General features: G+C 30.6%; 1 protein-coding gene across 2 annotated transcripts in view; it reads right to left on the bottom strand.

Annotated features, from left to right (window-relative positions):
• The window catches only part of LOC127276932 (glutamate receptor ionotropic, kainate 2-like), a 588,544-nt gene that overhangs the window by 149,233 nt on the left and 415,850 nt on the right, over nucleotides 1–23,461 (bottom strand). The gene's annotated exons all lie outside the window — the stretch shown is intronic.

Genomic DNA, 23,461 nt, shown 5'->3' with positions numbered 1-23,461 from the left:
TGTCCCTGGTACTTTTTATTTTATAAAATGATAAAAATCATAACTAATGATTATTAAATATTTTTATACTATTAAATAAGGATCACAGATTTTTGTTTGAACCCTGGTATTTATTAATTTGGTGATTTTATCCATATTTTGCTTTAATAAAGCTTACATTACCATGCTTTAGCACGTGTCCCCACACAGCACCGAAAGTTTCCTAAACCTGTATTAAAGCTGTGCGTGCCAAGTTGGAAAAATTTACCGTAAAGCTTAGCACAGGTTGTGTAAATATGTAAATGTCCGCAATTGAGTAAATGTTTAGCGTAAAACTGTACTGAATCTTTAAATTACGTATTTAGTACAGGTTTAGCGTAAAACTGTACTGAATCTTTAAATTACGTATTTAGTACAGGTTTAGCGTAAAACTGTACTGAATCTTTAAATTACATATTTAGTACAGGTTTAGCGCAAAACTGTACTGAATCTTTAAATTACATATTTGGTACCCCTATCGAAAATTCCGATATCGAAACCTATATAGGAAACTATATATAGCTATATATAGCGTCAATAATATAAAAAAAAAAAATTCTTCCGACGTGTTGACTCTGAGACGCGAACCCTCGACCATCATAGCTCTCAACCGCACTGGGAGCGCCTTAACGGGCTCGACCAGGGGAGGCTATGAAATATCTTGAGAAAATGTCTCTTATAACGAAAATACTTTAAACAGATACTTAGGGGAGGATGGGGCAAGGATAGTTAGGTAAGATATTTTTGGATCTAGCGGTGAAATTTAAACTGGCATCGGAAAAAGAATAGTATCGTTCGAAAGCCTGTTTATTTAGCTACAATTTTGCTATACATTGTTTTCTTGTAGATTGCAATGCCTTCGAGATAATATTGGAAAAGTAAAAAAAAAATTTTAACTATCCTTGCCCCACTAGTGGGGCAAAGATAGTTGAAAATTTGTTTTTACTAAGAATGATAAAAAAATCATAAAATTTGATTTTCCATTGTTTCTAGGTATCGAATTATATTTGTCAAGACTTAACAATAAAAATTATTGTTCTAATTAAATCGAATCATGTTTAATACAACTTAACAGTTAAGGATGATAATTTTTATCAAAAAAACATGTTTTTTGTGAATTTTTTGAAAAACAAAAAAATTATTAAATCCTGATCCATAAAAAGCAATTAGCATTTCGTTTGCAATTAAAAAATTGTGTTAGCCAGATATTACCTAGTCATAAGTATTACAACAAGGCACTAACTAGTTTTGCCCCGTGAGCGCTTTTTTCGAATTATCACAAATTTTTAGTACAAAAAAATTTTTTTTTTAAAAAACGAATATGATATTCGTTTTCAGCACAAAATTTTACACAAGAAAACATTTACGCAACCAAATATATTTAATAAATTATATCCGCAAAAATAAGATTGAATAATAAAAATAAGGTGAAAATATTTTAGCAAAACTGAGAATTAACACAAATGGGCACGTAGCTTCTACAAATAGTGTCCCCGCAAGCTCAAATTTTTACTGTCGTCTTTTGGTGTTAAGACGAGTGTACATGATAAATGACCCGTTTTTTTGACGAGCCGTTTCGGTATTAGAGCCACTAACTATCCTTGCCCCTTAACTATCCTTGCCCCACCCTCCCCTATATTATTTTGTAAAGTCATCAAACAGTTTTTCAGATGTTTATTATTACAAAGAGTATATTATTGTATACATATATTTTTTTCCAATGGTATATGCGTTTTAATACCCAATTTTATATTCGGAGTTTATTAACTTCAACATTTTAATTTAGAATGACATGAATTTAAATTTTAATCAAGTGAACTCTGCATAAATTTCAATTTTTTTGGAAATAAATTAAGTAACAATGTTCGTATAGCAAATTTTTTTTAATAAACTAATGTAATTTGTATAATGCTAATACTTAATTACAACTCACTTTAAACCAGAATTTTCTTATATGAAATTAATGTGATCAAACATAAATTATTACATAACTACAATTCAATAATTATTTTTTTTAAACAAGGAAAATAAGTTACATTGACAGAATTCTCAAGTTTTTAAAAGTTCCAAAAAAAAGTTATCAAGCAACAAAAATTTACGCACAATTTTATTATTTTTAAACACTATAATATTAGGGGTACCTCCAATTTTAATAAAACTTGGTATACTAACGTATTTTGGTGCGTTAATTATGAAAATGTTAATGAAAATTGAAGCAAATTTGATTATTATGGTAAAAACCGACGAAATGTTTAATAAAATTGTCATCTGAAAAACTGTTTGATGACTTTACAAAATAATAGAAGTATCTGTTTAAAGTATTTTCGTTATAAGAGACATTTTCTCAAGATATTTCATAGCCTCCCCTGGTCGAGCCCGTTAAGGCGCTCCCAGTGCGGTTGAGAGCTATGATGGTCGAGGGTTCGCGTCTCAGAGTCAACACGTCGGAAGAATTTTTTTTTTTTATATTATTGACGCTATATGGGCAAATCCACAGAACCGGCCGATTTCATGTTACTCACATATTTTTCTATTTTAGAAGTATTATATTAATTATTTTCATACTTCAACCATTTTGTAATATCTCTGAGAACCTATTGAAATAAGAAAATTGAATAAATGTGAACCTTCTAGTCTTTTATAAAAAATAAAATCGAATTAAGTAACTTAAAAAATGAAATTTACGGTGTTACTCCAGGTATAAATTTTAATTCTTATAGGTATAACTTGTTCGGCATAGATCCGAACAATTCCAAACTGTGGTGAATTATAGTTTACTTATTGAAGAATGTTTTGGAAGTAATAAAAAATATGTGCTCTTAAATAAAAAGAAATGATAGTCGTTGAAAGTAGCGTTACTCATTATTTTATAATAATGAAATGTCTATACATTTTTGTAAATATATTTTGCGGCGATTATTCGATTTGAATTTTTCAAATTGGAGCTTATTGCTTGTGAACAGACGAACAAATGTATGTATCATAGAATAGAGTGCAATCAGAATTAAAGAAAATATTCCAATAATTATCACTCTATGTTTAAGCGTGAACAATTTTCAACATAGCCTTTTTTCAGTAGCACAACTACAGGATAAAATATGATGAGTTGAAAACATGTGTGATTATATAAAGACATTATTATAATTCTTGTATGCAAACGCCAAATTATATTTTCAATTTATAACGTCTAAAAATTAAAAATAAAAAAAAATTTATCGAAATTTAACTAGTTAATCGTGAAAAATGAATTATCCTTTCATTTGTTTTATTTTCAAAGTTATATCAAAATCGATGTCAATAATGTCAGTTTGTTGGTTAAAATAGTTAATATCAAAATTATTAAGTAAACAATAGAATTTACAGAAATAAAAAATTAAATGCTAATAAATAAAATATATAATAAAATATGATAAAATATAAATAATTTATTTTTGATAATTAAAAAATTAATTATTTGTATTTTATCATATTTTATTATTTAAAATGTTTTGCACATATTTCAAATAATATATATAAAAAAAACAAAGAAATGCCATTTTTAATTATAATTTCCAGAAGAAAAATAATATTTTCGTTTTTGGCTTTTAACTCAAACGGCATTAAAATAAAATGAATCACGCAAGAAGATAATTGTTCTTGAATATATTTTAAAGAAAGTAAACCATAAATAAAAGGTGTGCTTGCTATTTGGAAAATTTTCATCTTGATAAGTAAAAATCGGCCGGTTCTGTGGATTTGCCCATATATAGCTATATATAGCTTCCTATATAGGAAACTATATGGGAAACAATATAGTTTCCCATATAGTTTCCTATATAGGTTTCGATATCGGAATTTTCGATAGGGGTACCAAATATGTAATTTAAAGATTCAGTACAGTTTTGCGCTAAACCTGTACTAAATATGTAATTTAAAGATTCAGTACAGTTTTACGCTAAACCTGTACTAAATACGTAATTTAAAGATTAAGTACAGTTTTACGCTAAACATTTACTCAATTGCGGACATTTACATATTTACATAACCTGTGCTAAGCTTTACGGTAAATTTTTCCAACTTGGCACGCACAGCTTTAATACAGGTTTAGGAAACTTTCGGTGCTGTGTGGGTCACTTTCGATGTTTTTTAAGTATTTTAATTTTTTTAATTTAGTTTCTTTAAAAAAAATTTTTTATCACTATTATAAACTATTTAAAAATATCTAAACAATTTTATAAACAAAGTAAAAAAGTGTATATTATTGCAATGTAAAAGATATAATGCTTTTAAAAGTGTCCCTCACTTTTTGTGTCGCTAGTCAAATCACCTGGTTTTCTATAAAATAATCATTGAAATACTGAACAAAAAATTTCGAAACTAGAGGCACAGTTAAATTGTACCTCAATTTTCATTACACTGTGTTTTATTTTTATTTTTTCACACATTTTAAAGAAAATATATTGTTTGATATCTGTGTTAATCGAGAAGTACTATAAAAATGTCGCTGGTCAAATCAGCTAGTTTTACGAAGTTTCTTATCGAATCAGCACCAAAATTGTGGCCCATATACTTTTTGATGTACCTAAAACGATGCATATGTTTTTATTTATTTTTATTTTTATTTAATTATTAATTTAACGTGGATATTCAATTTGTCGCTCGTCAAATTGTCTCTTGGTCAAATCAATCTTTTTCTGATCAACCTGAATTTGCGCATTTTTTTGTTTCATGTTTTTTTAACTTTAATGATAAACCAAAACATTGACAAAAATGGATGAAGCAAAAGTAATTAAACGTGAAAAGATGAGAGAAAAGCTAAAAAAGGAAGCAGAAAAACGTGAAAAAAGGAACGAGGGAAGAAGAGAACATCGACTCAAGACACTTAAGTAATATTTATTTATTATTCGTGCGAATTAGTTAAGTAAATGAAAATGTTATTATTTGAGGTTGTGTTGAAAATCTCAGTTTATTTTCTCAAAACAATCGATTTTGTAAAAAGATTTTTTTACTGATTTAAACAATTATATGCAATAAATTTTTTATTATTATTTACAGAAATACAGTTCACAACAGTACCATATTAGTTCCTAATTCTTTTCCTAATCCTGATTCATCAAATATTCAATCAGCAATGGATAAAATCAAAATGTTGGTAACTTAACATTACTACTATTATTATAACTGATTAATTAATTTTATTTTAATTTCTTTATGATTATTATTTTAATATTTATTATATTATTTAATTTTAATTTATTTTATTGTAATTTTGATTACTCATTTTTATTATATAATTAAATATTTATTTTTGTTATTTAAATTCAAAATTTTTTTAGAATTGTAATGATCATAAAATTTAAAAAAAGCGATACTATAATGCGACATATTTTTCACATTTTTTTGCAGAAATCCTGTTCTTGACACTACTGAATTAGATCCTCATTCTCTTCTCAATCCTGATCAATCAATAGATAAAATCAACGCATGCTTGTACCTTAACATTCTTATGTTCATTGCTACTGATTAATTAATTTAATTTTAATTTAATTATTATTTTTTTATTTTCTACAATTTTATGTAAAATTATCGATCCACTAGAAAAAAATTCAATATTTTCATTTTCTGATAATGTATTCAAGCAGGTGACTGAAAAATATAAATTGTATAAAAAGTTTATAATTATTGTTTTCTTATTTCCTTTAATTATATTTATATTATTTTATTAAATCATTTATATAATAAATATATATTTATTGAATTATATGATATTTGTATCATTTTGCTTCCTCGTGGAGGAAGCTTTGTAGTCCTTTCGTTTATAAAACTTTTCAAAGTGGCGGAAACAAATTTTTTTCTTTATAGAAACATGTTATATGAGATCCTGATCAATTGTCCGGATGTATGTATGTGTGTGTGTATGTGTGTGTGTGTGTGGATCCCTTTTTTGTTTAGAAGATAACTTTAACAGGTTTTAATGGATTTAGATAAAATTTGGTAGGCTCATTTATCATATTAATATCTCAAATCTGACCAAAGGATTTTAAAAAATACCCCAAAAAAAAATTTTTATGGTCTTTTTTCCAAAAATTTTTTTTTAATCGAAAAAATTTTTAAATAGAAAAATTTAAGGTTATATATAATAAAATCGTATTCCTTACGTCAAGACGATTCGATCGATATATATGAAGTATACATTTGAGGTAAATTTAAAGAATTAATGAAAGTTAAAAAATCAAAAATTCACATTTTGGCAATAAAATTTTGCTTTCTCCACGAGAAAGCAAATTTTTTTGCTGATCGTAAAGAGGAAGCAAAATATTCATGTAATGAACATCTGAATTTACAACTTGTTTATAATATTTTATAAAACATTTTATGATATTTTATTATATATTTTATATTAATTTATTATATTTATCATATTATATTATACTCCACAATTTATTATAATTTTATCATGTAAAAATACAATTTTTTATATTAATTTCAAATTTCCTATTACATTGGAAATTTAGATAACCTCACAATTTTTCATTTCAGAAAAGTGATATTTTTAAATAGGGGGCAACTGAAAAATGATTGTACTATAATAAAAATGAAATCTATTTCGGTTAAAGATGCAGTACAATAAATATCAAATGTGTGCTCACAAAAAATATTTTTTAAAATTTTAATTCAAATGTAAAAGGTTTTAGAGATTTGCCCATATAAGAACAAACGATCCTATATTCTTTTTGTTTTATAATCTCTTATAGTCTCAAATAATTGACATCATTTTTTCAGTTCTGTGGTTATAATATTGTGACTGTAATTTATTTTTCTTACATGAAGAATAATTAATTAAAAATAGGAGATTCAGCATTTTGTTTTGTAACCTCAATTTTTTGTACTTTTTAAAAAACATTATTATTATTTTAAAAGAGTATATAGGGAGGATGGGGCAAGGATAGTTAAGACGTAAGCATAGTTAGTTGCTGTTATGCTTAGATGGCTTGCTCAAAAATCGCGTCATTTATGGTATATTTTCGTCTTAACACCAATAGATAATAGTAAAAATTGGAAGTCAATCGTCCACCATTTGCGAAGTCAGGAGTTTATTTTTGTAAAAAGTGACACCGGTCACTGTAGAGGGAGCCACCGGGCCAAAGGCCAAATCTCTTTCGCCTTATAACCAATGGGGGGTTTTCAAAAGGTACCAGCGAAATAGTGGCAGAATAACTTTAGTATCATTAAAGTTTAAAAAAAAGAGAGAGAAGAAGAAGCGATTGTTGATAGTTTAATTAGCAAAAGAGAAAAAGTGTATAGATACTCTTATAACGAGAGGAAGACCAGTTCTAAATTAGATTGTTGATAATGCAACCACTCAACAATAAGGTTAGAAGTTGAGTATCGAAAAGGCAACCAAGTCGATACTGTAGTGTTGTATTGGACAGCAACTTGTCCAAAAGGTCAGATAGGTGTAAGTCGTTGGAGTCGGGGGAGAGTGGTGAATGGAAACGACCCACATAGCACCGAAGATTTAATAAATATTTATAAAATATTTATTTTTAATGTTCGCAGTATTTAGAATAAAGGTTAAGTAAAGCTTCTGTAAATATTTAAATGTCCGCACTTCAGTAAAAGTTTAGCGCAAACCTTGAGTGAAGCTTGAAATTAAATATTCGTAAAAGGTTTAATCAGTTTAATGAATAAATTGATTTAAGAAATTTTAGTTTTCAAAAATGAAAGAAAAAATAATAATTTTTTAAATTTAGGGACTCATACTTAATTAAGCAATTTTTTAGAGATTTTAAATAACGAAATTAATTTTAAAAATAAATTTGGGGGACCGGGGATCGAACACGGGTTCGACGAACGCAAACGCAATACCTAACCAACCGAGCCATAAGAGCAACTATGATTGGAAAAAAAATCTTGCTTTTCAGCTACAAGTGATTTTATTGGTTTGCGGAAAACGGCGAGATAATTTAAAACTGGCTTTTTGTTTTGACAGTATATCACCAAACAAAAATTATCTTAACCATCGAAACAATTCGTGCCGTTTTCCGCAACCAATAAAATCACTTGTAGCTTAAGAGCAATATTTTTTTTTCCAATCATAGTTGCTCGTGTAGCTCGGTTGGTTAGGTATTGCGTTTGCGTTCGTCGAACTCGTGTTCGATCCTCGATCCCCCAAATTTATTTTCAAAATTAATTTCTTATTTAAAGTCTCTAAACAATTGCTGAATCAAGTATGAGTCCCTAAATTTAAGAAATTATTGTTTTTTTTCATTTTTGAAGAATAAAATTTCTTAAATCAATTTATTCATTAAACTGATTCAAATTAAAGATATAATTATTTTAATTACATTATTATTATTAATACAATTAATACTTTATGATTAGATAATTTTAAAATCCAGCTATCTGGGCGAACATTTAACGAATATTTTTTTCAAGCTTCAATCAAGGTTCGAGCTGAACCTTTAACGAATATTTAATTTAAAGCTTCACTCAAGTTTCGAGCCGAACCTTTAACGAATATTTAATTTCAAGCTTCACTCAAGGTTCGCGCTAAACATTTGAACACCCGGATCAAATAAGTCGACCGACGCTCGGACGAACGCTCTATTACCAGTCAAGTAGCAGTGACAGCCTGTGGGCGGCTCACTGCTACCCGACTACCATTAGAGCGTGCGTCCGAGCGTCGGTCGAGTTATTTGATCCGGGTATTCATTTGCTCAAGTGCGGACATTTAAATATTTACAGAAGCTTTACTTAACCTTTATTCTAAATACTGCGAACATTGAAAATAAATATTTTATAAATATTTGTTAAATCTTCGGTGCTATGTGGGGAGTCAATGTACAAGTGATCGTATATTTTTCGATAAAGTACAGTTTGTTGAAAAAAAGTCCCACAAGGATAAAATTTTCTAAGTTCATAAATCGAAGAAAAATTCAAAGTCGAATATTCGGAAAAATTACTAAGTATGAATAAATAGAAATTTTTCTAATCCACTAACTCGGAATTTTTCTAAGTAGGAAGCTGTTGCGCAATATAGGGTAGGCTAGGCAGGGAAGGCAGCCAATCCTGAGTGAGCTCTGCAAGAGAACTAATGTTTTGGTCCAGCGCATCATATAATTATCATTCGCGACTTTCCAAACATTGAAGTTGGAGACATCTTCAGAGAGAGGGCAAAAAATCAGCGTCTGCGCTTCTTACTCTTGACGCGAGCTAAATGCACGCACGGTTCACGCGGTTGGCTTGAACCAAGGGCCAAGTCGAGCGTCTTTTCGCGAGATTTGCTCTATCTTAAAAGATTCTCTCACATCCCTGCTTAACCTTTCCTAATTAATCTAATTAATAACTAATTTAACTCATAAGATTGAAAATAATGACAACATTATTATACTAAAATATAGCGTATTAATATAATATACTACAAATATATATATGTATATGCAATATATTACATACCCGCTATATAATAATAATAATATAAAATTATACATATTAATCATTAATTAATAACATTAGAAATTATAGTATAGATGATAATTTTTTAGATTTAAATAATTTAGTCAAGATGTTAGTTGTTTTTGGTGAAAATCCACATTTTATTTTTAAAATTCTTATTAAATGAGCTTTCGCCCGTCAACGTCGGGCCTCATCAGATTTAAATACTGAAATTAAATTTACATTTTTTGAGTTTGTTATAAAATAAAATTTAATTAAATTGTTAATCATAACCTCAAACTCACCAATATGGATTTCCACTCTCATTTAATAATTTTAAATAAAAAAATAATTAAAAATTGTAATAGAAAAATAATTTTTCCAAAAAGGGAGGTGCTTCCGTAAAACCAAACATAATTCAAGTTATGTTGTGTGATGTTTATGTGTTGATATGTGTTCTACAGGACACGTGTTTCAACGGATACTAATATAAGTTTAAAAGAAATTAAATTTGTTAAAAAATTAAAAATCTATTTTATCATTTATGGGTATGATTAATGATGTAAAATCTATAATGTTCACATGAGTTGATAACTGAGTGATCTACTATATCACTTTAGAGCGTGTGATTCAAAATTAAATTAAAATAACAATAATAACAATTTCAATAATAATAATTAAAAATCAATAACAGCAGCATTAACATCAATTATATTATTAATTATAATACAATCAATGTTGAAATAACATACTGTTATATTATGATCATATTATTATATTATAACCAATATTAATTAGTATTTACAATAAGAGAGTGGTATATTTGATTTAAAGATGTTAAGTCAGTTTTTTATTAATTGAATTACTTTAAAGCGATCTTTTTCATAAGAGAAAACGACTTTAACATCATAGTCTCTGTAAATGTTTTCAAAAAAAGATTTTAATTCATTTACAGAAGGTAAAGCAATAATATTACTTGTGACGAACGGTGTTTTTTGTAGTTCAATCGTAAAGAGTTTTTAAAATGTAATATTTATATGTTTTGATAAAAAAGATGAGGGATAATTGTTTTCTTTAACAGTATTAAAAACAAAATTTAAATTTTGTTCGTATCTGGCCGTTTTGCTAGATCAAGTCGTTTGTGGTTTTTAGGGGTGAAAACAACCCCTAAATGAAAAGTGACAAGATATCTTTTAAAAATTATTAATATTTTATAAAACCTGGTACCTGGGGGTTTTCGGGGTCACTGATTACACAGCCCCACAAAAAAAAAAGTGTCGTGCGCGGCAGACCAGACTAGTCATTTCCTATGTATTTTGACGCGCTGAACACGAATCCGAAGTCCGTTTTGCTCCATCACGTCAGGATTTTTTTCTAACCTCCAAAAACCTGTCGGATTTTGAGAGGTAGGCTATTTTTTTAAAAATTGATGGATTTACTTCAAAATTGGTATCTAGGGGTTTTTTGGGTCGCTGATGACGAATTTGAAGTTAGATTTTCAAAATTCAAAATGTCGGCTCCAATATGGCGGACGAATTTTGTAAAAATTGATGGATTTACTTCAAACTTGGTATCTAGGGGTTTTTTGGGTCGCTGATTACGAATCTAAAGTTAGATTTTCAAAACTAGAAATGGAATTTCTTATATACATAAGTAAGGTATTCACGTTTTTTTATGATAGCGCACACTTTTGTCCTCAAAGGATCTGTGTAATGGTTTTCTTTTCAAATTGGTGCCTCCAGGTACAATATCCCTTTTCAGCATCCAACAGTAGTCGGCCATCATATTTATATCCCATCTTCCTTGATAACGACGCTCAAATTCTTTCAGATCTTGATGGAATCGTTCTCCTTGTTCTTCACTGTAATCTCCAAAATTTTCAGGGAATTGATCCCGATGCGTGTCTAAGTAATGCAACTTTATGCTCATTAAGCATCCTAACTTACCAAAGTTTTTAATCATATCACTAACTATTTGCTCCCAATTTTCACTCTTGTGATTACCCAGAAAATTTTTGACAACTGCTTTGAAACTAAGCCTTGCGGCTTTCTCCTTTTTATTCATCTTGGTGATAAATTGCTCATCTTTTAACAATTTGCGAATACGTGGTCCGTCGAAAACACCTTCTTTTAGTTTCGCATCAGAGATTTCTGGAAACTTTTGTTCCAGGTATTTGAAACAGTTTCCTTTTTTATCTAAGGCTTTGACAAACTGTTTAATTGCTCCTAGTTTCGTGTGTAAGGGCGGAATTATCACCTTTGAAGGGTCGATATAATCCGCCATATTGGAGCCGCCATTTTAAATTTTGAAAATCTAACTTTAGATTCGTAATCAACGACCCAAAAAACCCCTAGATACCAAGTTTGAAGTAAATCCATCAATTTTTACAAAATTCGTCCGCCATATTGGAGCCGACATTTTGAATTTTGAAAATCTAACTTCAAATTCGTCATCAGCGACCCAAAAAACCCCTAGATACCAATTTTGAAGTAAATCCATCAATTTTTAAAAAAATAGCCTACCTCTCAAAATCCGACAGGTTTTTGGAGGTTAGAAAAAAATCCTGACGTGATGGAGCAAAACGGACTTCGGATTCGTGTTCAGCGCGTCAAAATACATAGGAAATGACTAGTCTGGTCTGCCGCGCACGACACTTTTTTTTTTTTTGTGGGGCTGTGTTATTATATCATAAATATAACGCAGACAGGAATTAACACTCGTGCCAAACGCCAGTCAGCCTAACAGCCCAGCGCTGAAACATAATTTTTGTTTTATCAATAATTATATGAGCAATTCCACGTGAGATTGAGGGGTCTATCCTCCGATTCCTTCTATACTACGTTTTTGGGTGGAAGTTATGGGTCTAAATAGGTAAAAAAAATTTTGAAAAAAAATATTTATTATTTTTCGTGATATTTGCATTAAAAAATTAGTGCAACTTTTTTTCAATTACTCATAACGGGGTATAATTTAATAATTAATTATAAAAATTATTTAAATAATTAATAACATTTAAAAAAAATGAAGATAAATCGTCAATTCTTTTTTTATTTGGAAGATCATCTAATTCTGTGTCAAAAAAAGAATATTAAGTATTATTAGGGGAGAATGGGGCATGAATAGTTAGGTAAGACGTTTTCGAATCTAGCGGCCAAACCTGAATTTGTATCTGCAAACGAGTAGTATTTTTAGAAAACCTGGTTATTTGGCTATAATTTTGCTATACATTATTTTGCTGTAGAGTGCAATCCCTACGAGATACGAATGAAAAAGTAAAAAAAAAAATTTCAACTATCCTTGCCCCAGTACCGGGGCAAGGATAGTTAAAAGAATCCAAATGCTAAAATTGTCATAGAAAATCAGTAAATTTTCGGTTTCTTTATTTTATTGGATTTAGACTATTCAATATTGATATATCAAGTATTAACAACATGTTTTGAACATTTTCTAAATATCAATTATTGCATTAAAATTCGTCTGAACTAAAATCTGAGGTTTAACCAATTTTCTTCAGATGATCACCAATTTCTTGGTCAATAAGCTTCTTTTTTCGTATATAATTACGTACCATTATGTATATCAACAGAAAAAGAACAATTAAACATTTTTTGTAATTTGCAGTCGCATTAGCAGGATTTTATCGAGCCGTAATAGCTCTAACTATCCTTGCCCTATGAGCCCATATTTCAGTTTTTTCTAAATTTTAAAGAACGACGTTAATTAATTTGAAAATAAATACGATATTCGTGTTCAGCAGGAAATTGCACTCCGGAAAACACTTACGAAAATAAATATTCGGAAGAACTAATATAGAAAACAGTATGATAAACACTACGTTGACATTTTAGCAAAACAGACTTTTTACAAAAATAAACTCCTGACTTCGCAAATGGTGGCAGATTGACTTCCAATTTTTACTATCATCTATTGGTGTTAAGACGCAAATATACCATGAATGACGCGAATTTTGAGCAAGCCGTCTAAACATAACAGCAACTAACTATCCTTACCCCTTAACTATCCTTGCCCCATCCTCCCCTAAGAATCGAAAATGAATTATAAAATGTTATTTAGAGAATGACCGAAAAATACCGTGCCAAGATGGTAGGGAACCTACACCAAGTTGTGGCGTGGGGTGTTTAAAAAGCGATTTTGAATAATCTTCTGTTAATAATTTATATTGTTAAAAATGCCATTTGCAATGGTCTTATTTGACAAATAATTAAAGGATCTTCCAAATAAAAAAAGAATTGACGATTTATCTTTATTTCTTCAAATCTTATTAATTATTTAAATAATAATAATTATTAATTATTCAAATAATAATTATTATTAATTATTTAAATAATAATAATTATTAATTATTAATTTAAAATACGTTCATCCGAAATAGTTCATATAGGGCTCGTTGGATGCGGATTTTGATAAGCATTCTAATGGTGTTTTTAAAATTACTCTAATTTTATTTGCTCGTAAAGTATTTCATTTTTTATTAACTTTTGTTAGTTAATTAATTAATATCTCGAAAACAAAAAACAGGGTATTCGCCAAATTTGGCACATGTCTTTGGCTCATATTAAGGAATGTTCATGAATTTTTTTTAGCTTAAACGGAGCCCGATAACAAGTTTAAAAATTAAAAATAAATTTTATTTTTTAAATAAATAAATTTAAAAAATTTAATTTTTTAAAATTAATTTTTGTTTCTTATACTTTAATATTTTCTGAACAAAAAACGTTTAAGAAACTTTTTGCTAAGACTATAAGTCAAAAAGTTATTAGTAATTAAAAAAAAGTTGCACTAATTTTTTAATGCAAATATCATGAAAAATAATAAATATTTTTTTTCAAATTTTTTTTACTCAATTAGACCCATAACCTCTACCCAAAAACGTAGTATAGAAGGAATCAGAGGATAGACCCCTGAATCTCACGTTGAATTGCTCATATAACAGTTACTAAAGCTTTTTGGAAGGTTAACTAATATTAATGAAAATTATAAGTAAAGTAGGTGATTGAATGTATTACTACCCCAGTTAAAAATGCAACGTTGTTGAAATTGCATGAAAATAAGGAGATGTTAGTTGCAAAATAAACTCTCCCACTACATGAAACGGGTGTAATCATTGTCACCAATTTCATTGCTTAAAGAAGTTTAAATAGATAGATGGTGCTCACTTCAGAGTGTGTTTATAAACTTTTTTACCAAATTAGTTTACCCGCCACCCAATAGATGGCGCTCACTTTAGTCTGTGTTTATTTAGAAATTATTTTTTAATTAAAACTGTTTTACCGACCGAATTAGTTTACCGACCACCCAATATATAGTGCTCACTTCAGTCTGTGGTTTTAAGGGGTTTCCTAAATTTTTTTGCCCTAAAATAGAAGGTTTTTAAAAGATCGTGTACTCATAAGTTTTAAAATATAATTGATCAAAAGTTTTTACATGTTACTATATACGTCAAGAACTATTTAAAAAAAATTGCGATCTTAAAAAATATTATTATGCTCCTTCTACAGAGGTCGCTATGTACACTGGTCAAAATCAAAGTCCTTTACGGTAACCACTGTAGCTCATCGCAGAATCATCTAAAATAAAAAAATCAAACGTGATTTTAAAGTTTAAGACCTAATACAGGTCCGAAACCTCGAGATATTAAAAAAAATCAAAAATTAAAAAAATGGCAAGCTTTGGAACCCAAAAAACTGAAAAAACACCATTTTTTGACAATCAATCACTCACAAAAACCTGATTATTGAATATTTTAAATATATTAGAGGTTTAGGGCCTGCAAAAACTTCCACTGAATCGAATGCAACTTGAATTTTTGAAATCGGTCAAACGGTTTTTGAGTTCTACTGGTTACCATTTTTAAATATAGTGTTTTGAGAAAAAAGCGTTTAAAGTTTTGATATCAAAAGGTTATAATTAGTCAAGCAGAAGTAACTAAATCAGCTTGAAAATTCTTACTCAGGGGTTTTTGGGGTCGCTGATTACGAATATGATGTCAGATTTTAAAAATTCAAAATGGCGGATCCAATATGGCGGACATGAAAGTTAAAAATCAATTGCATTTACTCGAAACTTGGTACTCGGGGGTTTTTGGGGTCACTGATTACGAATATGATGTCAGAATTTAAAAATTCAAAATGGCGGATCCAATATGGCGGACGAAAAATTTTAAAACTAATCGGATTTGCTCGAAAATGATGAAATGATATGAATATGATGAATTGTCCGTACTGGGTCCATGACCATGTCGGGTTTATTATCAGCAAACCAAAAAACCTTTTTTATATTTGAATTTTCGAATTCTGTCATCATATTCAATCCAAGCATTTTTTAAATTTGTCCGTCATCTTGGATCCGCCATTTTGAATTTTTAAAATATGACTTCAGATTTGTAATCATCGACCTCAAAAACCCCCAAGTAGTAAATTTCAAGCAAATCCAAGCATTTTTTAAAAACTCGTCAGCCATATTGGATCCGCCATTTTGAATTTTTAAAATCTGACATTAAATTCGTAATCAGAGACCCCCAATAACACCCCGAGTAACGAATTTCAAGCAAATCCATTCCCTCGGTTTATCGTGGACACGAAAGGGTTAATTATACGATCTGTAGACGCATATATATATATATGTATTTTGTTAAATAACTTAAGATTTTGAGCGAATTACGATATAATGATTTAACCACACATTCTTAACATACTTTCCTATCAAAAAATGAAGAAAAAAAAATTCGATTTTTTTGACCAAAAAAATTTAGGAAACCCCTTAAACCTTTTTACCGAATTAGTTTACCAGACACCCAATAGATGGCGCTCACTTCAGTCTGTGGTTATAAACTTTTTTACCGAATTAGTTTACCAGTCACTCAATAAATGGCGCTCACTTCAGTCTGTGGTTTTAAACTTTTTTACCGAATTAGTTTACCAGTCACTCAATAAATGGCGCTCACTTCAGTCTGTGGTTTTAAACTTTTTTACCGAATTAGTTTACCGACCATTCAATAGATGGCGCTCACTTCAGTCTTTTTTTTTAGAAATTATTTTTTAATTAAAACTGTTTTACCGACCGAGTTAGTTTATCCGATAGGTGGCGCTCACCTTTCTCATCGTCTTTGTATTTTTAGATATTACTTTTTCTTAAAATAATTATTTTAAATTTATTTCCGCGTAACAGTGCTGCGCTCTTTACATCATGGTAAAATTCTCGCTCGGTTGATAATAGGTAACTAGTCTACCGAGCGTGCGAGCTAGTTGTGTACGGTGCCGCGCGAGTAGTACCCCCACCTGGCGGCGGCGCGCGCCTCTCCGTGCCTGCCGTAGGGTACTGCCTATAAGAGTCGGACTGCTTTCGTGGATCCTCATAATCTGTTTTGGATGAACCACGAGAGCAGTCCTATAATGGAAGGTTGCCACTGCTGGCAGTGCCTTGAGAGGCAGTTGAGAAACGTAACTAAATAATAATTACTTATTAAATACAATATTTTATATTATAATCTAATAAGATATAATATAAAATATTATAATATATAATATATAATATAATAGTTTATATAATATAAAATATAATATATTTTTTCAGAGAGAAGAATAGCTTCCAGAAACTCCCCCCAATTCCCCCGCAGAAGGGGGTCTAGAGGTGGATGAAGACCCCGGCTCCTATGAGCTGTCTGCGGGGGAAGATAATGAGGAGCCACCACCGGCAGTAAGTATTATTAATTTTTAAATTTTAAAATTAACTCTTTTTCTTTTTAGTTCGAAACTCCACCTCCAGGGGAAGGGGGAACTCCCATTCCAGAGTCACCTAAGTCCTGGGTGACTCAAATGGAGTTGCCGGTGGTGGTAATTCCGAGGCATCGTCGCCGCCATCGTCGTAGCTTCCTCTACATGCACACTCATCGCCACCACCATCACCTTTCCACCGGTAGGTATATTCTTACCACCAGGACGGTGGTGTTGAGGGTGACGGCGGTCGTGACTACGACGATGGCTTCATAGTTTTTTTGGAAGAAAAAAAAAATTTACTCGACTCATCTTTTTGCGCATGCGCAGTAAGAGTTAGTCCCTATCTACGCATGCGTGAAAAGTTCAGAATATTAAATATATATATGTATATGGGACGTTTCACGTCAACCGGCCCAGAGCTCCATCCAAAATTCTAATCAACGAAAATCAACTTATTACGGCTCAAAATAATCGTCAGCTCATACTGCTTCGAATAAAAAGTGGCGAATTAAAAAATTCAAAATGGCGTCCTTACTGTACCATGTTTTGCAAATTTTTTTACTAACTCAGCAAACAAATGTATTAATTACCTTGAGAAAATAATTGCAACTTGTTGGATAATGGGTCACTCTTATGTTTTTGGGGTCGCTGATTACGAATCTGAAGTCAGATTTTAAAAATTTTCAAAATTCAAGATGGCTGACCGAATATGGCGGCCATTTTTATTAAAAATTGATCAGATTGCCTTGAAACTTGCTACTCGGGGGTTTTTGGGGTCGCTGCTTACGAATATAAAGTCAGATTTTAAAAATTCAAAATGGCGTATCCAATATGGAGACCAAAATTTTTCAAAAATTATCAGATTTGCTTGAAACTTGTTACACGGGGGTTTTTGGGGTCGCTGATTACGAATCTAAAGTCAGATTTTAAAAATTTTCAAAATTCAAAATGGCGGATCCAATATGTCGACCAAATTTTTTTTAAATTATTCAGATTTGCTTGAAACTTGTTACTCGGGGGTTTTTGGAGTCGCTCATTACGAATCTAAAGTCATATTTTAAAAATGTTCAAAATTCAAAATGGTGGATCCAATATGTCGACCAAATTTTTTTTAAAAATTATCAGATTTCCCAGCAAACACTGTTATATATCTGTTCTAGAACTGTTACAAATTTCTTGAGAACATGTTCTGTAACTGGTTAAGAACGTGTGAGTCACTGGTTACGCAAAACGTCGTACTCAGCAGGTATGTTCAGATATGTAACAAATCTAGAACGCGGTTACAAAGTCATTTGTAACAGTTCTAGAACTGTGTTGTAACAACTATGAAAAGTGGTATGTAACCAGTAAGGAACAGAGTTCTGTATTTGTTACATAACTAAATTACGTAACAGGGATAAAAAAATATTATGAGGCATTTTTTGTCAACGCGAACACCCCCCTCTCGCTCAAATTCTTTTCATTTTAAATTCATGTTTAATGGCTTAAATTTTAGCTAAAGGAATATACTTTTGAAATCTGAGTGGCATATTTTCAAATACAAAGGGCTAAAAAGGCCTCAAGCATTACTTTTTGGATTGTTCAAAATGAATTAGAGTAACTTTTTATTGGTAAATTTAAAGAATAACCTTTATATTGGATCCTATATTTTGTTTTTGGATATTTGCCACTCAGATTTCAAAAGTATATTCCTTTAACTAAAATTTAAGCCATTAAACATGAATTTAAAATGAAAAGAATTTGGGCGAGAGGGGTGTCCGCGTTGACAAAGAATGCCTCTATATATGTGTTACGTAAACGTATCACAGTGTAGGAACAAAAATCTATATTTGTGACATAACATTGTTTCAGTATGAATATGTATCATAGTTCTTTAAATGAGAAGAACAGTAACACAGAAAATTAAAAGGTATTAAAATAAGCTGCAACGCTTCTTATTTTAATCCATTTTTACTTATTTTAATACCTTTTGGTTTTCTGTGAATGTAACAACGATCTATTGTTGTTATACATGTTGTCCCGAAATTTCCAAGACATTTGGGTATTTTGTAACGATCTTATTTTTGAGAAAAAGAAACTTAAATGAAAGATTGTTCAGAATAACAAAATCAAATTGCACATTTTAACATATTTTGCTATTCTGAACAAATTTTTAAATTTTTTGTCAAAAAGGCTATTATTACGTGATATCCAGACATCCCTAAAATTTTAGGACACCCTGTACTATTGTGGTGCATAATAAAGTTGTTATTAAGTTATATAATTTATATTTAACACATTCTTATGTCATTAAAAAATTAAATGTAAATGTTTATATCGAGTTAATTTGATTTGACTTTATATATTATTATTATTATTATATTATATACTTTATATATATTTAAGACAAAGGACAGCTACATAACATTGTTCTGACACAGTTCTAGAACTACGTTGGAACATCACTTGCAGATCATTTATGACTGTCGTGTTATAGACATGTTACATAACATTGTTATAGAACTGTGACGTTATCATAATATAGAACAGTTCTGTCACTCTTTTGTAACAATGTTCTAGAATTCAATGACAATGAGGTTATATAACAGATTCGTAACCAACTTGTAACAACTGTTCTGTAAAACTGTGACATCACTGTTATAGAACATTTATAGAACGTGTTTGCTGGGTTGCTTGAAACTTGTTACTCGGGGATTTTTGGGGTCGGTGATTACGAATCTTATGTCTAACTTTTAAAAATCAGGTCACAGAAAAATCAGAAAAATTGGATGGATTCGCTCAAACCTTGTTATTTGGTTTTGAGCTAGTCTACACTCGAGCCCTACTTAAGAAGTCCAAGTTAAGCGGACTCGTTTATTGTTCGCTTCTTATTTTTTGGGAATTTTCGTAGTCCGCTTGAGCGGACGACGCACCAGAACAGTTTGCTTAATAAGCGCTCGAGTGTATGTGTATCATTTGTTTACAATTTAAGCACAACTGAAACTTTCAAATATTCTCAAATTGAATTTCAAAAACTGTCCTTAACTCTAAAAACCTTAACCTCAAAAATCAGCCTCATTTTATGGGACGTTTCACGTCAACCGGCCCAGAGCTCTGTCCAAAAATCTACTAAACGGAAATTGACTTATTATGGCTTAAAATAACCGTTAGCTCATACTCTTTCAAATAAAAAGTGGCGAATTCAAAAATTCAACATGGCGTCCTTACTGTGACAACTTTTTCCAATTTTTTTACTGACTCAGCAAACAAATGTATTAATTATCTTGAACAAATCATTGCTATTAGTTAGAGAATAGGTCACTCTTATGTTTTTGGGGTCGCCGAAAATGAATCTGATGTCAGATTAAAAAAATTTTCAAAATTCAAAATGGCGGATCCAATATGGCAGAAATTTTTTGAAAAATTCAATAAATTTGCTTGAAACTTGTTACTCGGGGGTTTTTGGGGACGCTGATTACGAATCTGAAGTCAGATTTTGAAAATATTAAATTAATTAATTAATTTGACACTTCTAACTCAGGAGTTTTTAGGATGTCTGTTTATAAATCTGCAGTAAATATTAAGGTTTTACTGTTGGGGTTAAGGTTCTCATTAAATGTAAAAACAGAGTTGAATTTCAACTCTCTTGGGGACGCTATAAACGTACACCCTTATGGAATTAAAGCAAAAGGATAGTTAATAATATACGAATTAATTTCATTACTAGGGCGTTAGTTTTAAGGACCCGATAAGAAGCGAATAATTGAAAAGAGTTCAGAGTTCCAATTCTTTTGAATTAGCCAATTTACGCTTTTATTCAATTCCTCGATAAAGCAAAAAAAGTAGAAAAATCTATTCTTCTTAATTGACTTGGTCAAAATTTATACTCTAAATTATACATATAACCTGACGCAGTCAATTGTAAAATATAGAAATGCCTCATTTATTCTCCACATTTTCTATTCCTCTAAATGTGCTCCAAATGTCCTGAGTTATAGTCAATTTATAGAAATAACCACATGTACTTGACTTTTCAAATTTCTTATTCCTTTCATGTAAATTTTGAAGCTGGCGATTGAAAGGAATATACATTTAGAATTTACTCTCTAAACATTTAATTTTTTTCTATTCGCTGCCAAAATGTTTGAAAATAAAGAACTTTGCGCATTTAGATAAATAGAAAGTTTGAATTCTTTTCTATTGACTCATCTGTACTGAGAATAGAAAAGAATTCATTTTTTTGATATTTAGATGTTCACTGGGGAATTGGGTGAAAACGTAAATTCGCCTATTCAGAATTATTGAAAATGATCAAGTTTTGCTTAATATATGCAAAATTTCAATCTTTCTCTATTTCTCGCTTCTTACCGAGGAGTTAATATAATTATTAACTCTCTTTTTGAGTTGATTTTTAACTTGAAAAGTTTAACTTCCACTTTTTATTTGAAAGAGTATGAGCTGACGGTTATTTTAAGCCATAATAAGTCAATTTTCGTTCAGTAGATTTTTGGACAGAGCTCTGGGCCGGTTGACGTGAAACGTCTCATATATATATTTTAAAATGATTGAGTTTACAATGTCTGCTGATGCGTGAATAGTATTCTGGGGGGAGGCCCATGCTATTGCGCGTGCGCGGTTATATTTAGCTATAAATACAAGAATTTCGAGCAGTGAAACTCATTCTATTCTGTGAGCTAGTGCAGCTTAGTCGCAGCAAAGCAAACTGTAATAGAGCGATCTTTTATTTATTGTATTTTTTCTTGCGTTTTGACATTTAATTTTATTTTATAAGTTTTTTTTGTGTGAGATTAGTTATTGTTTATTATGAGATTTAGAGTTTTGTTCGAATCTCAAGCGGTAGAGGGCGGTGGTCTACAAGACCCTAATATTAATAATCGCGTGCGTTGGGCTATGTGTAAGTCAGCGTTTGAGTGCCGATTGTACACATATGTCATTAAATATTGTTAATTAATGTTAATAAATGTAACCCCATGTGTGCGAGTTCATATATCGGTTTACCCCCAAAAATAAGAGCCAAACATGCGTGTATTAATGTAGAAAATGAAAAAGATAATAAGTGTTTTAAATGGGCTATACTTTCCGCTTTACATGACGTGTCACATCCCGAACGTGTATCTAGTTACACTGATATTGTAAATGAATTAAATTTTGATGGTATTGAATTCCCTGTAGCGCTGAAAAGTATACCTAAATTTGAAATGCTCAACAATATCTCGATAAATGTATACGGTCTTACCAAAAGATATGCTAATTTCTCTGTTCACCCTCTTCATCTAACCGCAGAGAAGAGGGATCATCATGTAAACCTGTTACATGTAGTAGATTATTATATAGATGAAAGTGTAAATGAAGATAATGTAAACAATGATTCTAACGATATTGATTTTATGAATTTCCACTATGTACGATGCACACTTTATAATTCATGCTGTATCGACGAGCTTTGAAGGTCGAGTTGACCTCCTCCCCTTGATCAAGGAGAAATATATCTCCTTTACGAAAAATATCAAGGGGAGTGTGGTTAAATTACGCTTCATTGACTCGTTTAGATTCATGGCAGCATCTCTAGAAAAATTAGCGTCATATCTTGACGAATATAAAATTGTTGCATCCGTATTTGCTAGTACGGTGATAGATAGCGAAAAAATTAAATTATTAACGAGAAAAGGTGTCTTCCCTTACGAGTATTTAGACTCGCGAAGTAAGTTGGATGACACCGAATTACCAGCCAAAGAGAGATTCTATAGTACTCTCTATGATGCTGGTATATCCGATGGTGAATATGAGCAGGCGCAAAAAGTCTGGTCTGAATTTAATTGTCAAACCTTTACCGATTACGTTCACCTTTATATGAAAACAGACGTGTTATTACTTGCCGATGTCTTTGAGAACTTTCGCGAACAATGTTTAAACGCGTACAGGTTAGATCCAGCACACTATTATACTACCCCCGGTTTAACTTGGGATGCTATGCTCAAATATACGGGCATAACATTGCAACTTATAACCGATATAGACATGATGATGTTTGAGTCGGGAATCAGAGGTGGTATTAGCAAGTGTTGTAACCGTTACGCTAAAGCGAACAATCCCTATATGGATCAGTTCGATCCTACGCAAGACACCCAATATATTACCCAAGTAGCACGATATATCAACCAGATGTCACGGTGATATCACCGGGGAATGTCACCGTGACATCAGGAAAATGTCAAAATGTCCGCCTTACGGTGATATCACACGGTGACATCGAGGTGATATCATGGTGACATCAAGGTGATATCACAGTC

Source organism: Leptopilina boulardi, unplaced genomic scaffold (genome assembly GCF_019393585.1).
Source record: "Leptopilina boulardi isolate dan_hultmark-lab unplaced genomic scaffold, ZJU_Lbou_2.1 LbouV2_156, whole genome shotgun sequence".
NCBI classification, from domain to species: domain Eukaryota; kingdom Metazoa; phylum Arthropoda; class Insecta; order Hymenoptera; family Figitidae; genus Leptopilina; species Leptopilina boulardi.
This window is presented reverse-complemented; position numbering and strand designations above follow the sequence as displayed.